Source organism: Nerophis lumbriciformis, linkage group LG04 (genome assembly GCF_033978685.3).
Source record: "Nerophis lumbriciformis linkage group LG04, RoL_Nlum_v2.1, whole genome shotgun sequence".
Taxonomy (NCBI): domain Eukaryota; kingdom Metazoa; phylum Chordata; class Actinopteri; order Syngnathiformes; family Syngnathidae; genus Nerophis; species Nerophis lumbriciformis.
The window spans coordinates 64,458,646-64,477,828 of NC_084551.2; positions in this window are offsets into that span (position 1 = coordinate 64,458,646).

Sequence of the window (19,183 nt, forward strand, 5' to 3'; positions counted from 1 at the left end):
AGCGCTATATAAATGTAATTCACTTCACTTCACTACCGATAATTTCCGATATTATATTTCAAAGCATTTATCGGCCGATAATATCGGCAGTCCGATCTTATCGGACATCTCTAATGAAAACTGTGAATCACAGACCTAAACAACAAAAGTGCAGCAAATGTGTTGATTTTCTAATTTTTTTAATTTATTTTTTTCTTTAAATAAAAAAAGAAAAAAACAAAAAAAAAGCTATTGTGTTGTTAGTGTCTTTAAAGACTGGATGGTTTCACAATGTAAAGCGCTTTGAGTCACTTGAGAAAAAGCGCTATATAAATGTAATTCACTTCACTTCACTACCGATAATTTCCGATATTATATTTCAAAGCATTTATCGGCCGATAATATCGGCAGTCCGATCTTATCGGACATCTCTAATGAAAACTGTGAATCACAGACCTAAACAACAAAAGTGCAGCAAATGTGTTGATTTTCTAATTTTTTTTCTTTTTTTTTTTTTCTTTAAATAAAATTAAAAAAAATTAAAAAAAAAGCTATTGTATTGTTAGTGTCTTTAAAGACTGGACGGGACATGTCCTTCCAGAGTTAAAAAAAAACATCCTGTTGTGCTGTAATTTGTGCCACCAATCCCTGCTGGCTGGCTGGGCTGATTGTGCCCACGCTGCGACACACAGCAGAAAACAACATTCCTCTGTTCCGCCTCCAGCTGCTTCGGTAACAATATTATCCCAGCAAGAAGGAGATGTTTTTTTTTTTTTTTTTACTGAGGCTGCAAACAGATCATACTACAGTTAAGTTGTGTCCTGGCTGGTCCGCCAAACAAAGCAACATGCTTTAAAAATGGGTAGTATTCGAAGTTAAGATTAAGAGGGTATTTAGAGGGTTACCGGTTCCAATCCGTGCTAGTCATTGCCAGTGTTGGTACTAACGCGTTACAAAGTAACGCGTTACTGTAACGCCGTTACTATCGGCGGTAACTAGTAATTAGCTAGCAGTTTGTTCCCGCAGACGAGCGAGCTAAACCCCCTATCGACCCTAGCTTCCCTGGCCTGCTGACATCAACTCCAAAACTGGACAGATCAGCTTTCAGGAAAAGAGAGCGGATGAGGGTATGTCTACAGAATATATTAATTGATGATAACTGGGCTGTCTGCACTCTCAAAGTGCATGTTGTTGCCAAATGTATTTCATATGCTGTAAACCTAGTTCATAGTTGTTAGTTTCCTTTAATGCCAAACAAACACATACCAATCGTTGGTTAGAAGGCGATCGCCGAATTCGTCCTCGCTTTCTCCCGTGTCGCTGGCTGTCGTGTCGTTTTCGTCGGTTTCGCTTGCATACGGTTCAAACCGATATGGCTCAATAGCTTCAGTTTCTTCTTCAATTTCATTTTCGCTACCTGCCTCCACACTACAACCATCCGTTTCAATACATGCGTAATCTGTTGAATCGCTTAAGCCGCTGAAATCCGAGTCTGAATCCGAGCTAATGTCGCTATAGCTTGCTGTTCTTTCCGCCATGTTTGTTTGCAGAGGTGGGACCAAGTCATTGTTTTGCAAGTCACAAGTAAGTCTCAAGTCTTTGCCCTCAAGTCTGAGTCAAGTCCCGAGTCAAGACAGGCAAGCCCCGAGTCAAGTCCAAAGTCAAGACTGGAAAGTCTCAAGTCAAGTCCTAAGTCCTGCATTTTGAGTTTCGAGTCCTTTCAAGTCCTTTTAACCACAGACTAATATATTAACACAGATTGTGTATGCTTTTCAAACGCTGTATTTATTTATTAAAACAAGTGCATTTTAAATTGCAGGAAAGAAAATTGTGCTGACATTGCACTTTATAATAGCACTATTAACCAGTCATTTTAAACATTAACTCATTCCTTTACAGAACAAACACATTGAAAAATAAAGTGCAAATGTACTTATTTGTACAAAAGTGTTAACATTGAAAAAACATGACATATACGTGAACATAACAAAAAAGTTTTACTTTTTATATGTCAGGGCCCTATGCTGCATTGCATTTGCAAAAGACCAAATTAGCCAAGAGTCTGTCAGTCATTTGTGCACGATGGGGGCGTAGTATGATGCCACCATGGCTGAAAACTCGCTCCACTGGAGCACTGGAGGCAGGCACTGCCAAGACTCTCATGGCCACTCGGAACAGTGAAGGAAGAGTCTTCATGTTCAATGCCCAGAACAAAAGGGGAGGAGAGGTTTTTTGGGTTGGTGCACTACTTGTAAGTGTATCTTGTGTTTTTTATGTTGATTTAATAAAAAAAAAAAAAGAAAATAAAAAAAATAATTTCTTGTGCGGCCCGATACCAATCGATCCACGGACCAGTAGCGGGCCGCGGCCCGGTGGTTGGGGACCACTGAGGTAAACAACCGACAGTATGTCAGAAAACTAGCTAAAACGGTACACATATTCATAATATAGTATACATTTTAACTGACCTTTATTTTACTATTTTTGTCTTTTTTAGGTGGCTAAAATACGCGGTGCTGCTGACCGCCGTCTAACGTTACGTGTGATATGTTGACTAACGTAACCCTGCTTAAAAAAAAATCACTGAACAAAAAGTTTGAATAAGGTAGTGAACTGCAACAGATTCCCGTGTTTGCAATAACGTTATAACGTTAGCAGTGAGTTTACAGCCTCACTGATTTAACTACACAGCAAATAAAAGTCACGTTACTTAGCCAATAAACGTTATCTTACATTCAAAACTTACCCTTCTTTGTGCAACTTCAAATGCCGGACGAAGTTGGAAGTTGTTGCCTCTCCATCAGTCATTTTCGAACCGCATGTGTTGCATACTGCAAACCGTTTTGTGTTGACCACCTCGTAATTTTTATACCCAAACGAAATTATTTTAGGTATCATTTTTTGTTCACTGGCGTGTGGTTTGGACATGTCTTCTTCGTTGGTTGTCCTGCAATTTGATTGGATGAATGCTGTGTGATGAAAACAAAGTAGATCTAATTTGATTGGCTGTTGTACTGAGAGCACACCAGCTGACACACGCAACGCTGATAGACAAGTACACAATGAAAAATACGGAGCGCTCCCGAATAACTTTCTCATCTTTGGGGTTTGGGGGAAAGTAGCAAGTCATGTCAATTCAAAAGGCTCAAGTCCAAGTGAAGTCACAAGTCATTGATGTTAAAGTCTAAGTCGAGTTGCAAGTCTTTTTACATTTTGTCAAGTCGAGTCTAAAGTCATCAAATTCATGACTCGAGTCTGACTCGAGTCCAAGTCATGTGACTCGAGTCCACACCTCTGTTTGTTTGTGTTGGCTTCACTATGTGACGTCACAGGTGTTTATAACGATGGTTAAAATCAGGCACTTTGAAGCTTTTTTTTAGGGATATTGCGTGATGGGTACAATTTTGAAAAAAACTTCGAAAAATATAATAAGCCACTGGGAACTGATTTTTAATGCTTTTAACCATTCTGAAATTGTGATAATGTTCCCCTTTAAACTTGCAAGACATTGAGACACAAAACCAGCTGCCATTTTTTTTAACATTTTTAAATGACTCAGTAGCTGAAAACATTTTTAAACTCCAATAACCTCGCTGACTCGGCCAGAAATGTGGAGAAGATGTCATGCAAAAACAAAACATGTCAGCTCAAAACGCGCCTTTGCACACACTCCCCCCCTGTCATTGCTTTGTTTTTGTCTCGATTGAACTCTGCAGACATTTTACGGTCATGACTCGCCCGCTTCCCGGCACCCACTTCCCGGCACCCACTTCCCCTCCCGCTTTTGTTCTCGTGTTAGCTTCACCAAACTTTCACTTCCTCTGCACCATCAAAAAAACAACAGTCTATTTTGTCCATGTTTTTTAGCATTGGAGGAAAAGTAGAGTGACAAATTGCAACATGGTTGACGTGTGTAAAACACACAAATGGTGGCGTCTCATCTCCAAGCAAGCACTAAAGTAGGTTATCATGTCTTATCGTGACATCATATTTGTTCATCTTTGCTCCTGGGCAGAAACGTCACAAAGTCCCAAAGGGCAAGGATCACGACACATGGACACATTTGACACACACCTCTTGATAGAACCTTCAATTTGCATTGAAACATGCGATAATATTTATTTATAATAGTAACAACATTAACAAAAATATATGAAATAGTGTAACTTTAAAAAAAAAATGTCTTCACCAAATTAAGCAATAGAGTTTCTACTATTTAGTTCTGGATCCTTAATTTGGCCTGATTAAGCTAAATTAAAAAAAAATAAAATACAAAAATATTTTAGAAAAAAAGTGACGCTCAACTGGCCAAAAATATATCAAGAATAAAGTCCAATTTTGGTATGTTAAACTACAATTTTAATTAAAAAAAATACAAAAAAATTAAATAAACAATGTAAGTAATAAGTATGCTTAAAGGAAACTTTAGTTCTCAAGTCTATTTGGCCAAATGTGTTAAACAATAATAATTTAAAAAAAAATAAAAGCAAATGTTGCAATCAATACCATTTTTAATATAATAGGGTTTATTAATGTTAGAATATTCATAGGAGGAAAACTTTAGTTCCTAGGTCTTTGATTTGCAATATATGTTAAAATAAAATAAAACAGAAAGGATAGAATAAGGTAAGTATTAAATAAAATATTTAGTTATTGAGTCTTCATTTGGCCAAGTATGTTAAAATAAAATAAAAAATAAATAAAAAAAATGTATTTATGTGTTGGCCCTGCAATGAGGTGTCCAGGGTGTACCTTGCCTTCTGACCGAGTGCAGCTGGGATAGGCTCCTGCCCCCAGGCTGATTATTGTTACAATATATTTTAAGAAAAAAATCTTTAGTTCTCAAGTTTTATTCGGTCAAATACGTTAAAATAAAATGATCAAATGGATAAAATAAAATAAGTATCCTAGGGAAAAATATTTAGTTTGAGTATTTGAAAATAAAATAGTAAAAAAATAAAATGTAAGTTATGTTGCAATAATTACACATTTTAATAATGTCAGGTTGATTAATGTTAGAATATTCCTAAGAGAAAAATAAATAAATAAAATAAATTACAATAAAATAAGTGAGTTTGTAACAATAACATTAGAATAGCTGAACTGTTTGAATATTCTTATACAAAACATTCACTTATTGAGTTTTAAATGAGCTAAGTTTGATCAAATTCAATTACATTTTTTTTTTCTTCAGAAAATGGTTCATTGGTTTAATAAATTCAATGTCAGTGAAGTCAAAATAAACTTCAGATAAAAAGAAAAAAGAAAGAAAAAAATAGATCATATTTGTTAGTAATGCTGCTGGTCTTCCTCTACAGCCGGTCACTATATTAGGTACAGCTGTAGCAAACCCTTTGAGAGAGCTACTGTATTTATTGACTCGCCGACTTCCTTCCTGTGTGTCCTCCTACTGTATGTGCCGCTACTGCCATTAGACCCCGATCGCTAACTGGGGGAGACAGAAGGTGGTCGTCTGGGCCAAAGAGCCGAGGCGCGAGCGTCAACATTTACATGAAAAGGCAGCGAGGTTTGACATCCTGCTGTTACCATGTTTCCATTGTCATGACAACACTTACTTGTCTTTGTGATGCTGACCCTCAGATTTAACACCCGCTGAGCTCCTGTTGGCCTTTTGGCGTCGGGGGAGTCCTCAATCTGCTGAAGGATTTAAAGAAAGTGCATTTAGCAGAATAATATCATATATGACAGCTGAAAAAATGCATATACAAAAATGTAGAATGAAGTTATAGCAACAACTAAGACTTAAACATACAGGTAAAAGCCAGTAAATTAGAATATTTTGAAAAACTTGATTTATTTCAGTAATTGCATTCAAAAGGTGTAACTTGTACATTATATTTATTCATTGCACACAGACTGATGCATTCAAATGTTTATTTCATTTAATTTTGATGATTTGAAGTGGCAACAAATGAAAATCCAAAATTCCGTGTGTCACAAAATTAGAATATTACTTAAGGCTAATACAAAAAAGGGATTTTTAGAAATGTTGGCCAACTGAAAAGTATGAAAATGAAAAATATGAGCATGTACAATACTCAATACTTGGTTGGAGCTCCTTTTGCCTCAATTACTGCGTCAATGCGGCGTGGCATGGAGTCGATGAGTTTCTGGCACTGCTCAGGTGTTATGAGAGCCCAGGTTGCTCTGATAGTGGCCTTCAACTCTTCTGCGTTTTTGGGTCTGGCATTCTGCATCTTCCTTTTCACAATACCCCACAGATTTTCTATGGGGCTAAGGTCAGGGGAGTTGGCGGGCCAATTTAGAACAGAAATACCATGGTCCGTAAACCAGGCACGGGTAGATTTTGCGCTGTGAGCAGGCGCCAAGTCCTGTTGGAACTTGAAATCTCCATCTCCATAGAGCAGGTCAGCAGCAGGAAGCATGAAGTGCTCTAAAACTTGCTGGTAGACGGCTGCGTTGACCCTGGATCTCAGGAAACAGAGTGGACCGACACCAGCAGATGACATGGCACCCCAAACCATCACCCAACCATGCAAATTTTGCATTTCCTTTGGAAATCGAGGTCCCAGAGTCTGGAGGAAGACAGGAGAGGCACAGGATCCACGTTGCCTGAAGTCTAGTATAAAGTTTCCACCATCAGTGATGGTTTGGGGTGCCATGTCATCTGCTGGTGTCGGTCCACTCTGTTTCCTGAGATCCAGGGTCAACGCAGCCGTCTACCAGCAAGTTTTAGAGCACTTCATGCTTCCTGCTGCTGACCTGCTCTATGGAGATGGAGATTTCAAGTTCCAACAGGACTTGGCGCCTGCACACAGTGCAAAATCTACCCGTGCCTGGTTTACAGACCATGGTATTTCTGTTCTAAATTGGCCCGCCAACTCCCCTGACCTTAGCCCCATAGAAAATCTGTGGGGTATTGTGAAAAGGAAGATGCAGAATGCCAGACCCAAAAACGCAGAAGAGTTGAAGGCCACTATCAGAGCAACCTGGGCTCTCATAACACCTGAGCAGTGCCAGAAACTCATCGACTCCATGCCACGCCGCATTAACGCAGTAATTGAGGCAAAAGGAGCTCCAACCAAGTATTGAGTATTGTACATGCTCATATTTTTCATTTTCATACTTTTCAGTTGGCCAACATTTCTAAAAATCCCTTTTTTGTATTAGCCTTAAGTAATATTCTAATTTTGTGACACACGGAATTTTGGATTTTCATTTGTTGCCACTTCAAATCATCAAAATTAAATGAAATAAACATTTGAATGCATCAGTCTGTGTGCAATGAATAAATATAATGTACAAGTTACACCTTTTGAATGCAATTACTGAAATAAATCAAGTTTTTCAAAATATTCTAATTTACTGGCTTTTACCTGTATTCTAGTAATGTACAGGTATTATACTTACATTAAACAATAATCATTCAATGTTTGTTGGATTAAACAATAAGGCCGGTAACTTTTTACTACTTTTGCAATTGTATTTTCCTTCATTATTACCAGATTGTCGCACTTCCAAGTTGGCAGCTTCACTCTATCGCTTATTCCTTTCCTTTATCAGGCATATTTTATTTCAATGTCTATATTCTATGCAGAGGTGGGTAGTAACGCGCTACATTTACTCCGTTACATCGACTTGAGTAACTTTTGGGATAAATTGTACTTCTAAGAGTAGTTTTAATGCAACATACTTTTACTTTTACTTGAGTATATTTATAGAGAAGAAACGCTACTTTTACTCCGCTACTTTTATCTACATTCAGCTCGCTACTCGCTACTGATTTTTATCGATCTGTTAATGCACGCTTTGTTTGGTTTGGTTTGTCAGACAGACCTTCAAAGTAGGATCTATCGCATGCCTGCGTTTCACCAATCGAATGCAGTCACTGGTAACGTTTGACTCCGTTTCACCAATCAACACAAGTCTAATTATTTAATATATATTGTTTTAGTTGCTTAAGAGATATTCCTGGCTCTGAATTTGCTCATTGCTATTTTTATGTTTTTGTGCATTATTTGTTGCCGTCATCATTAAACGAACAGGTTACTCATCGGTTACTCAGTACTTGAGTAGTTTTTTCACAACATACTTTTTACTTTTACTCAAGTAAATATTTGGGTGACTACTCCTTACTTTTACTTGAGTAATAAAACTCTAAAGTAACAGTACTCTTACTTGAGTACAAATTCTGGCTACTATACCCAGCTCTGATTCTATGTAAATATCAATACTTCAATAACATTGTCCACTAAAAAAGAACATAGCTCTGAAATTAAGTCAGTATTATTTATTGTTATTATGTCTATTATATAAGATTGAAGGTGACTACAATATGTGGGTGTTATTTCATGTGCAGAGGGCTCTCACTTTGTTAAAAAAACATTTACCGTATTTTCCGCACCATAAGGCGCCCTGGGCTATAAGCCGCGCCTTCAATGAACGGCATATTTCAAAACTTTGTCCACCTATAAGCCGCCCCGTGTTGTAAGCCGCATCTAACTGCGCTAAAGGAATGTCAAAAAAACAGTCAGATAGGTCAGTCAAACTTTAATAATATATTAAAACCAGCGTGATGTGGGCGCGCATGGAGTCGTATATCAACATGGACGGGGCTGCGTGAAAAAAGCCACCCGGCCTCTTCGCGTAAACTTAAACTTACCTTAACCACTCGCTCATCTTTTCTTCATCCATCCCTTCGAGTTAGCTTTTATGATGACGCCGGCTGGAAAGGTCTCTTTTGGCAAGGTCTTCCTTTTGAATATCACCATGGGTGGAAGTTTCTGGCCATTAGCATGGCAAGCTAGAACCACAGTGAAGGATGACTTCTCATTCCCTGTGGTGCGAATATTCACCGTACGTGCTCCCGTTGTATCCACAGTGCGGTTCACAGGAATATCAGTTGCTGTGAAATAGTAATCCGTGTGCGGATGGAGAGATTGCGTCTTTTCATGAACCGGATACCTGTCGCTTAGTAGGAGCCATTTTGTGGTCTTTACAGATGTAAACACACAAAGGAAATGAAACGGTAATATCCGCACGCTTTTTCTTCTTCTACGCGGGCGGGTGGTTGCTTACAGTAGAAGAAGAAGCGCTTCCTGTTCTATGGGGGCGGGTGCTTACCTTGGCGGTTGCTTGCGTAGAAGAAGAAGCGCTTCCTGTTCTACCGGGAAAAAAGATGGCGGCTGTTTACCGAAGTTGCGAGACCGAAACTTTATGAAAATGAATCTTAATATTTATCCATATATAAAGCGCACCGGGTTATAAGGCGCTTTTGAGAAAATTTGTGGTTTTTAGGTGCGCCTTATAGTGCGGAAAATACAGTAGGTCGTAAACAATAATGCTCTCGGTATAAATTTATTAGATTTAGAATGAATGAGTGTTTTAAGTCTTGTCCTAAGACCCACTTTTATTCTTTGGCTTTTAACACTACGTGAGTTGTGTGGTCCTCTGTGTTTTTAAAAATTTTGATTTCTATTTATTGTTTTAATTGGTTTTACCCTTTAAAATCGTTTTTAATCGTATTTATTTTTATATCGTTTTTATATATATATTTTTTTTTTCAGTCATTGGTGGAGCTAAGGATAATATTTCAATATTGTTTTTAATATTGTTGTGCAGCACATTGGAAGCATTTCTGTTGTTTAAATGTGCTATACAAATAAAGTGGACTGGATTGGATTGAATAATTCCTACTTCATCCTTCACTTCTCTCCGTCATCTTTGTTGTAGCGGTGTAGCGTGCAAGGACGGGAGTGGAAGAAGTGTCAAAAGATGGAGCCAACTATTTTTAATAACATTCAGACTTTACTTTAACCAATAACAAAGCAGCATCTCCTTATCCGTGGCTCACTAGTGCAACAATGTATGAAAATAGATCCACTCATCAGCAGTGCGCCTTATAATCCGGTACGCCCTACGGTCCGGAACATACGGTACATAGCGTTAAATGCATGTATGCTTCCAAATAATATAATAATCACATTTAAAAAAAGCTCAACTAAAAAGCTTAATTGAACAGAGCCCCTAAAGGGACATGGGGGAAATGTTTTTTTTTGATAATTTTTTTATTTTTTTTACATTTTTTTTTTTAGACATGTATCTCGTGTGCACGAGAAACTTTTTATAAAGTTATAAAAAAAATAAAAACATAATTTTTTTTTTAGACATGTATTTTTCGTGCGAAAGAGATACATGTCTAAAAAACATAAAAATAAAAAAAGTTTTTTTTATTTTTTTTATAACTTTATAAAAAGTTTCTCGTGCGCACGAGATACATGTCTAAATTTTTTTTTTTTTAATTTTTTTTTTTAGACATGTATCTTGTGCGCACGAGAAACTTTTTATAAAGTTATAAAAAAAATAAAAACATTATTTTATTTTTTTTAGACATGTATTTTTCGTGCGAAAGAGATACATGTCTAAAAAACATAAAAATATTTTTATTTTTTTATTTTTTTTATAACTGTATAAAAAGTTTCTCGTGCGCACGAGATACAGGTCTAAATTTTTTTCTTTTTTTTTTTACATTTTGTTTTTTAGACATGTATCTCGTGCGCACGAGAAACTTTTTATAAAGTTATAAAATAAATAAAAACATAATTTTTTTTTCTTAGACATGTATTTTTCGTGCGAAAGAGATACATGTCTAAAAAACATAAAAATAAAAAAAGTTTTTTGTTTTTTTTATAACTTTATAAAAAGTTTCTCGTGCGCACGAGATACATGTCTAAATTTTTTTTTTTTTTTACATTTTTTTTTTTAGACATGTATCTCGTGCGCACGAGAAACCTTTTATAAAATTATAAAAAAAATAAAAACATTATTATTTTTTTTTAGACATGTATTTTTCGTGCGAAAGAGATACATGTCTAAAAAACATAAAAATAAAAAAAGTTTTTTTTTTTTTATAACTTTATAAAAAGTTTCTCGTGCGCACGAGATACATGTCTAAATTTTTTTTTTTTTTTTTTTGTAGACATGTATCTCGTGCGCACGAGAAACTTTTTATAAAGTTATAAAAAAAATAAAAACATCATTTTTTTTTAGACATGTATTGTCTAAAAAACATAAAAATAAAAAAAGTTTTTTTTTTTTTATAACTTTATAAAAAGTTTCTCGTGCGCACGAGATACATGTCTAAATTTTTTTTTTTTTTAAATTTTTTTTTTAGACATGTATCTCGTGCGCACGAGAAACTTTTTATAAAGTTATAAAAAAAATAAAAATATTATTTTTTATTTTTTTTAGACATGTATTTTTTGTGTGAAAGAGATACATGTCTAAAAAACAAAAATAAAAAAAGTTTTTTTTTTTTTTTATAACTTTATAAAAAGTTTCTCGTGCGCACGAGATACATGTCTAATTTTTTTTTTTTTTACATTTTTTTTTTTTAGACATGTATCTCGTGGGCACGAGAAACTTTTTATAAAGTTATAAAAAAAATAAAAACATTATTTTTTTTTTTTAGACATGTATTTTTCGTGCGAAAGAGATACATGTCTAAAAAACATAAAAATAAAAAAAGTTTTTTTTTTTTTTATAACTTTATAAAAAGTTTCTCGTGCGCACGAGATACATGTCTAAATTTTTTTTTTTTACATTTTTTTTTAGACATGTATCTTGTGCGCACGAGAAACTTTTTATAAAGTTATAAAAAAAATTAAAACATTATTTTATTTTTTTTAGACATGTATTTTTCGTGCGAAAGAGATACATGTCTAAAAAACATAAAAATATTTTTATTTTTTTATTTTTTTTATAACTTTATAAAAAGTTTCTCGTGCCCACGAGATACATGTCTAAATTTTTTTCTTTTTTTTTTTACTTTTTGTTTTTTAGACATGTATCTCGTGCGCACGAGAAACTTTTTATAAAGTTATGAAAAAAATATGTCTAAAAAACATTAAAAAAAAAAAAGTTTTTTGTTTTTTTTATAACTTTATAAAAAGTTTCTCGTGCGCACGAGATACATGCCTAAATTTTTTTTTTTTTTTTAATTTTTTTTTTTAGACATGTATCTCGTGCGCACGAGAAACTTTTTATAAAATTATAAAAAAAATAAAAACATTATTAATTTTTTTTTAGACATGTATTTTTCGTGCGAAAGAGATACATGTCTAAAAAACATAAAAATAATTTTTTTTTTATTTTTTTTTATAACTTTATAAAAAGTTTCTCGTGCGCACGAGATACATGTCTAAATTTTTTTTTTTTTTTTTTTTTGTAGACATGTATCTCGTGCGCACGAGAAACTTTTTATAAAGTTATAAAAAAAATAAAAACATAATTTGTTTTTTTAGACATGTATTTTTCGTGCGAAAGAGATACATGTCTAAAAAACATAAAAATAAAAAAAGTTTTTTTTTTATAACTTTATAAAAAGTTTCTCGTGCGCACGAGATACATGTCTAAATTTTTTTTTTTTACATTTTTTTTTTTTAGACATGTATCTCGTGCGCACGAGAAACTTTTTATAAAGTTATAAAAAAAATAAAAACATTTTTAATTTTTTTTTTAGACATGTATTTTTCGTGCGAAAGAGATACATGCCTAAAAAACATAAAAATAAAAAGTTTTTTTTTTTTTTATAACTTTATAAAAAGTTTCTCGTGCGCACGAGATACATGTCTAAATTTTTTTTTTTTTTTACATTTTTTTTTTTAGACATGTATCTCGTGCGCACGAGAAACTTTTTATAAAGTTATAAAAAAAATAAAAACATTATTTATTTTTTTTTAGACATGTATTTTTCGTGCGAAAGAAATACATGTCTAAAAAACATAAAAATAAAAAAAGTTTTTTTTTTTTATAACTTTATAAAAAGTTTCTCGTGCGCACGAGATACATGTCTAAATTTTTTTTTTTTTAATTTTTTTTTTAGACATGTATCTCTTGCGCACGAGAAACTTTTTATAAAGTTATAAAAAAAATAAAAACATTATTTTTTTTTTTTTAGACATGTATTTTTCGTGCGAAAGAGATACATGTCTAAAAAACATAAAAATAAAAAACGTTTTTTTTTTTTATAACTTTATAAAAAGTTTCTCGTGCGCACGAGATACATGTCTAATTTTTATTTTATTTTATTTTTTTTTTAGACATGTATCTCGTGCGCACGAGAAACTTTTTATAAAGTTATAAAAAAAATAAAAATATCATTTTTATTTTTTTTAGACATGTATTTTTCGTGTGAAAGAGATACATGTCTAAAAAACATAAAAATAAAAATAGTTTTTTTTTTTTTTATAACTTTATAAAAAGTTTCTCGTGCGCACGAGATACATGTCTAATTTTTTTTTTTTTTACATTTTTTTTTTTTTAGACATGTATCTCGTGGGCACGAGAAACTTTTTATAAAGTTATAAAAAAAATAAAAACATTATTTTTTTTTTTTAGACATGTATTTTTCGTGCGAAAGAGATACATGTCTAAAAAACATAAAAATAAAAAGTTTTTTTTTTTTTTAATAACTTTATAAAAAGTTTCTCGTGCGCACGAGATACATGTCTAATTTTTTATTTTTTACATTTTTTTTTATAGACATGTATCTCGTGCGCACGAGAAACTTTTTATAAAGTTATAAAAAAATAAAAACATTTTTTTTTTTAGACATGTATTTTTCGTGCGAAAGAGATACATGTCTAAAAAACATAAAAATACAATTTTTTTTATAACTTTATAAAAAGTTTCTCGTGCGCACAAGATACATGTCTAAATTTTTTTTTTTTTACATTTTTTTTTAGACATGTATCTCGTGCGCACGAGAAACTTTTTATAAAGTTATAAAAAAAATAAAAACATTATTTTTTTTTTTAGACAAGTATTTTTCGTGCGAAAGAGATACATGTCTAAAAAACATAAAAATAAAAAAAGTTTATTTTTTTTAATAACTTTATAAAAAGTTTCTCGTGTGCACGAGATAAATGTCTAATTTTTTATTTTTTACATTTTTTTTTAGACATGTATCTCGTGCGCACGAGAAACTTTTTATAAAGTTATAAAAAAAATAAAAACATTATTTTTTTTTTTTAGACATGTATTTTTCGTGCGAAAGAGATACATGTCTAAAAAACATAAAATACAATTTTTTTTATTTTTTTTATAACTTTATAAAAAGTTTCTCGTGCACACGAGATACATGTCTAATTTTTTTTTTTTTACATTTTTTTTTTTTTAGACATGTATCTTGTGCGCACGAGAAACTTTTTATAAAGTTATAAAAAAAATAAAAATATTATTTTTTTTTTTAGACATGTATTTTTCGTGCGAAAGAGATACATGTCTAAAAAACATAAAAATAAAAAAAGTTTATATTTTTTTATAACTTTATAAAAAGTTTCTCGTGCGCACGAGATACATGTCTAAATTTTTTTTTTTTTAAAATTTTTTTTTTTAGACATGTATCTCGTGCGCACGAGAAACTTTTTATAAAGTTATAAAAAAAATAAAAACATAATTTTTTTTTTTTAGACATGTATTTTTCGTGCGAAAGAGATACATGTCTAAAAAACATAAAAATAATTTTTTTTTTTTTTTTTTTATAACTTTATAAAAAGTTTCTCGTGCGCACGAGATACATGTCTAAATTTTTTTTTTTTTACATTTTTTTTTTTAGACATGTATCTCGTGCGCACGAGAAACTTTTTATAAAGTTATAAAAAAAATAAAAACATTTTTTTTTTAGACATGTATTTTTCGTGCGAAAGAGATACATGTCTAAAAAACATAAAAATAAAAAAAGTTTTTTTTTTTTTTTATAACTTTATAAAAAGTTTCTCGTGCGCACGAGATACATGTCTAATTTTTTTTTTTTTACATTTTTTTTTTTTAGACATGTATCTCGTGCGCACGAGAAACTTTTTATAAAGTTATAAAAAAAATAAAAACATTATTTTTTTTTTTAGACATGTATTTTTCGTGCAAAAGAGATACATGTCTAAAAAACATAAAAATAAAAAGTTTTTTTTTTTTTTAATAACTTTATAAAAAGTTTCTCGTGCGCACGAGATACATGTCTAAATTTTTTTTTTTTTTACATTTTTTTTTTAGACATGTATCTCATGCGCACGAGAAACTTTTTATAAAGTTATAAAAAAAAAAAAAAACATTTTTTTTTTTTTAGACATGTATTTTTCGTGCGAAAGAGATAAATGTCTAAAAAACATAAAAATAAAAAGTTTTTTTTTTTTTTATAACTTTATAAAAAGTTTCTCGTGCGCACGAGATACGTGTCTAAATTTTTTTTTTTAAATGACAAATTATCACAATTTCCCCCCCCCCATGTCCCTTTAGGGGCTCCGTATAATTGAATAAGATTTATATAACAAAATAAATAATATGAATAATAACACTCATCCCTTGTTAATTTCTGTTAATTGGTTTCGGGCCTGACTATGAAAAAAACGTCCGACCGGAAATCTGTAATAACTAAAGTTCCTTAGATGAATAATGTAAACTCTCTACACTGGTAGTTTTTAGCACTTCCATAGCAAGTCTACTGACAGATATAAATTCGAATTTTACACTACTTTATATTAGAAATGCCCCATAAGAAGATAGAGAAAAAGACGAAGCTTATTGACTATGTCGTCGATACGGACTACAATGGCGGACGTGCGCGAATTTTCATGATTTACCGTATTTTTCGGACTATAAGTCGCAGTTTTTTTCCATTGTTTGGCCGGGGGTGCGACTTATACTCAGGAGCGACTTATGTGTGAAATTATTAACACATTGTCGTAAAATATCAAATAATATTATTTATCTCATTCACGTAAGAGACTAGACGTATAAGATTTCATGGGATTTAGTGATTAGGAGTGAGAGATTGTTTGGTAAACGTATAGCATGTTCTATATGTTATAGTTATTTGAATGACTCTTACCATAATATGTTACGTTAACATACCAGTTGGTTATTTATGCCTCATATAACGTACACTTATTCAGCCTGTTGTTCACTATTTTATATTTATTTAAAATTGCCTTTCAAATGTCTATTCTTGGTGTTGGCTTTTATCAAATAAATTTCCCCCCAAAAAATGCGACTTATACTCCAGTGCGACTTATATATGTTTTTTTCCTTCTTTATTATGCATTTTCGGCCGGTGCGACTTATACTCCGGAGCGACTTATACTCCGAAAAATACGGTACGTGTGGTTTACTAGCGCCATATTGCAGTCTACACGTATCTCTTGTGTGACTACCATCTACTGGTCACACTTATCATTACACCAAGTACCAAATAAAATTGCTTCAAGGTCGGTAAGCACAACCAGAATTATTCTGTCCATCAGGGTTATAAGGTGCATCGTCGATTTTAGAGAAAATTAAAGGATTTTAAGTGCGTCTTATAGTCCGAAAAATACGCTATATTTAAAAAAATATATTTTATATTTTTTTAAATTGTCAGTAATAATTATTTATTAATACATTGTGTAAAATGTTACAAGTTATTTCATCAACAGATTTATATTTTGAGATATGAAATATTTGTGCCCAATTTATTTTAGGCATGCTTCTACCCTACCCCTTTATATCAGCTATTTACAGAGGTGGGTAGTAACGCGCTACATTTACTCCGTTACATCTACTTGAGTAACTTTTGGGATCAATTGTACTTCTAAGAGTAGTTTTAATGCAACATACTTTTACTTTTACTTGAGTATATTTACAGAGAAGAAACGCTACTTTTACTCCGCTACTTTTATCTACATTCAGCTCGCTACTCGCTACTAATTTTTATCGATCTGTTAATGCACGCTTTGATTGTTTTGATCTGTCAGACAGACCTTCATAGTGCCTGCGTTTCAACAAATACAGTCACTATTGACGTTTCACTCCGTTCCACCAATCAAATGCAGTCATTGGTGACGTTGGACTCCGTTCCACCAATCAGATGCAGTCACTGGTGACGTTGGACCAATCAAACAGAGCCAGGCGGTCACATGACCTGACTTAAACAAGTTGAAAAACTTATTGGGGTGTTACCATTTAGTGGTCAATTGTACGGAATATGTACTGTACTGTGCAATCTACTAATAAAAGTTTCAATCAATCAATCAAAAGTGTGAAGGAAAAAAGACACTTTTTTATTTCAACCGTACATCCCGTCAAAAGCCTAAAGACTGACCGCACAGTTCCTGTCTTCACAATAAAAGTGCCGTTTCCGTCGCGCTTGCGCTTACTAAATAAGAGTCTCCAAAAGCCAGCGCAAACAAGCTAGCAAGCTACGGAGTTTGCCGCCAATGTATTTCTTGTAAAGTGTATAAAAACAAACATGGAAGCTGGATAAATAAGATGCCAAAAACCAACCACTTTCATGTGGTATTAGACAGAAAGGAGGAACTTTTTTTCTCCTCTATTTGAAAACGTGGACGTTATCATCACTACTGTCTGATTACAATCAATGCAAGTCATCAGAATCAGGTAATACACCAACTTATATTCTTGTCTTCATGAAAGAAAGGAATCTATATGTGTTAAACATGCATGTATATTCATTAAAACACCTTTAACATGTAAACAAAAACGGCAAAATAAATAAATATAAATTATATACTGTATATGTAAATGTATGTATGTATGTACAGTATATATATATATATATATATATATATATATATATATATGTGTGTGTGTCTCCTCTCTGAGCTGCCACCTTAACGTGGTAGAGGAGTTTGCGTGTCCCAATGATCCTAGGAGCTATGTTGTCCGGGGGCTTCCATGCCCCCTGGTAGGGTCTCCCAAGACAAACAGGTCCTAGGTGAGGGATCAGACAAAGAGCAGCTCGAAGACTTCTATGGAAATGCAAGAACCGAGACTCAGATTTCCCTCGCCCGGACGCGGGTCACCGGGGCCCCCCTCCGGAGCCAGGCCCGGAGTTGGGGCACGATGGCGAGCGCCTGGTGGCCGGCCTGTCCCCATGGGGCCCGGCCGGGCACAGCCCGAAGAGGCAACGTGGGTCCCCCCTCCAATGGGCTCACCACCCATAGCAGGGGCCATAGAGGTCGGGTGCAATGTGAGCTGGGCGGTAGCCGAAGGCAGGGCACTTGGCGGTCCGATCCTCGGCTACAGAAGCTAGCTCTTGGGACGTGGAACGTCACTTCGCTGGGGGGGAAGGAGCCTGAGCTAGTGCGCGAGGTAGAGAAGTTCCGGTTGGATATAGTCGGACTCACCTCGACGCACAGCAAAGGCTCTGGAACCAGTTCTCTCGAGAGGGGCTGGACTCTCTTCCACTCTGGCGTTGCCAGCAGTGAGAGGCGACGGGCTGGGGTGGCAATTCTTGTTGCCCCCCGGCTCAGAGCCTGCATGTTGGAGTTCAACCCGGTGAACGAGAGGGTAGCTTCCCTCCGCCTTCGGGTGGGGGGACGGGTCCTGACTGTTGTTTGCGCTTACGCGCCAAACAGCAGCTCAGAGTACCCACCCTTTTTGGATTCACTCGAGGGAGTACTTGAGAGTGCTCCCCCGGGTGATTCCCTTGTTCTACTGGGGGACTTCAACGCTCATATTGGCAACGACAGTGAAACCTGGAGAGGCGTGATTGGGAAGAATGGCCGCCCGGATCTGAACCCAAGTGGTGTTTTGTTATTGGACTTTTGTGCCCGTCACGGATTGTCCATAACGAACACCATGTTCAAGCATAAGGGTGTCCATATGTGCACTTGGCACCAGGACACCCTAGGCCGCAGTTCTATGATCGACTTTGTAGTTGTGTCATCGGATTTGCGGCCTCATGTTTTGGACACTCGGGTGAAGAGAGGGGCGGAGCTTTCTACCGATCACCACCTGGTGGTGAGTTGGCTGCGATGGTGGGGGAGGATGCCGGACAGACCTGGCAGGCCCAAACGCATTGTGAGGGTCTGCTGGGAACGTCTGGCAGAGTCTCCTGTCAGAGAGAGTTTCAATTCCCACCTCGGGAAGAACTTTGAACATGTCACGAGGGAGGTGCTGGACATTGAGTCCGAGTGGACCATGTTCCGCACCTCTATTGTCGAGGCGGCTGATTGGAGTTGTGGCCGCAAGGTAGTTGGTGCCTGTCGTGGCGGTATTCCTAGAACCCGTTGGTGGACACCGGCGGTGAGGGATGCCGTCAAGCTGAAGAAGGAGTCCTATCGGGTTCTTTTGGCTCATGGGACTCCTGAGGCAGCGGACAGGTACCGACAGGCCAAGCGGTGTGCGGCTTCAGCGGTCGCGGAGGCAAAAACGCGGACATGGGAGG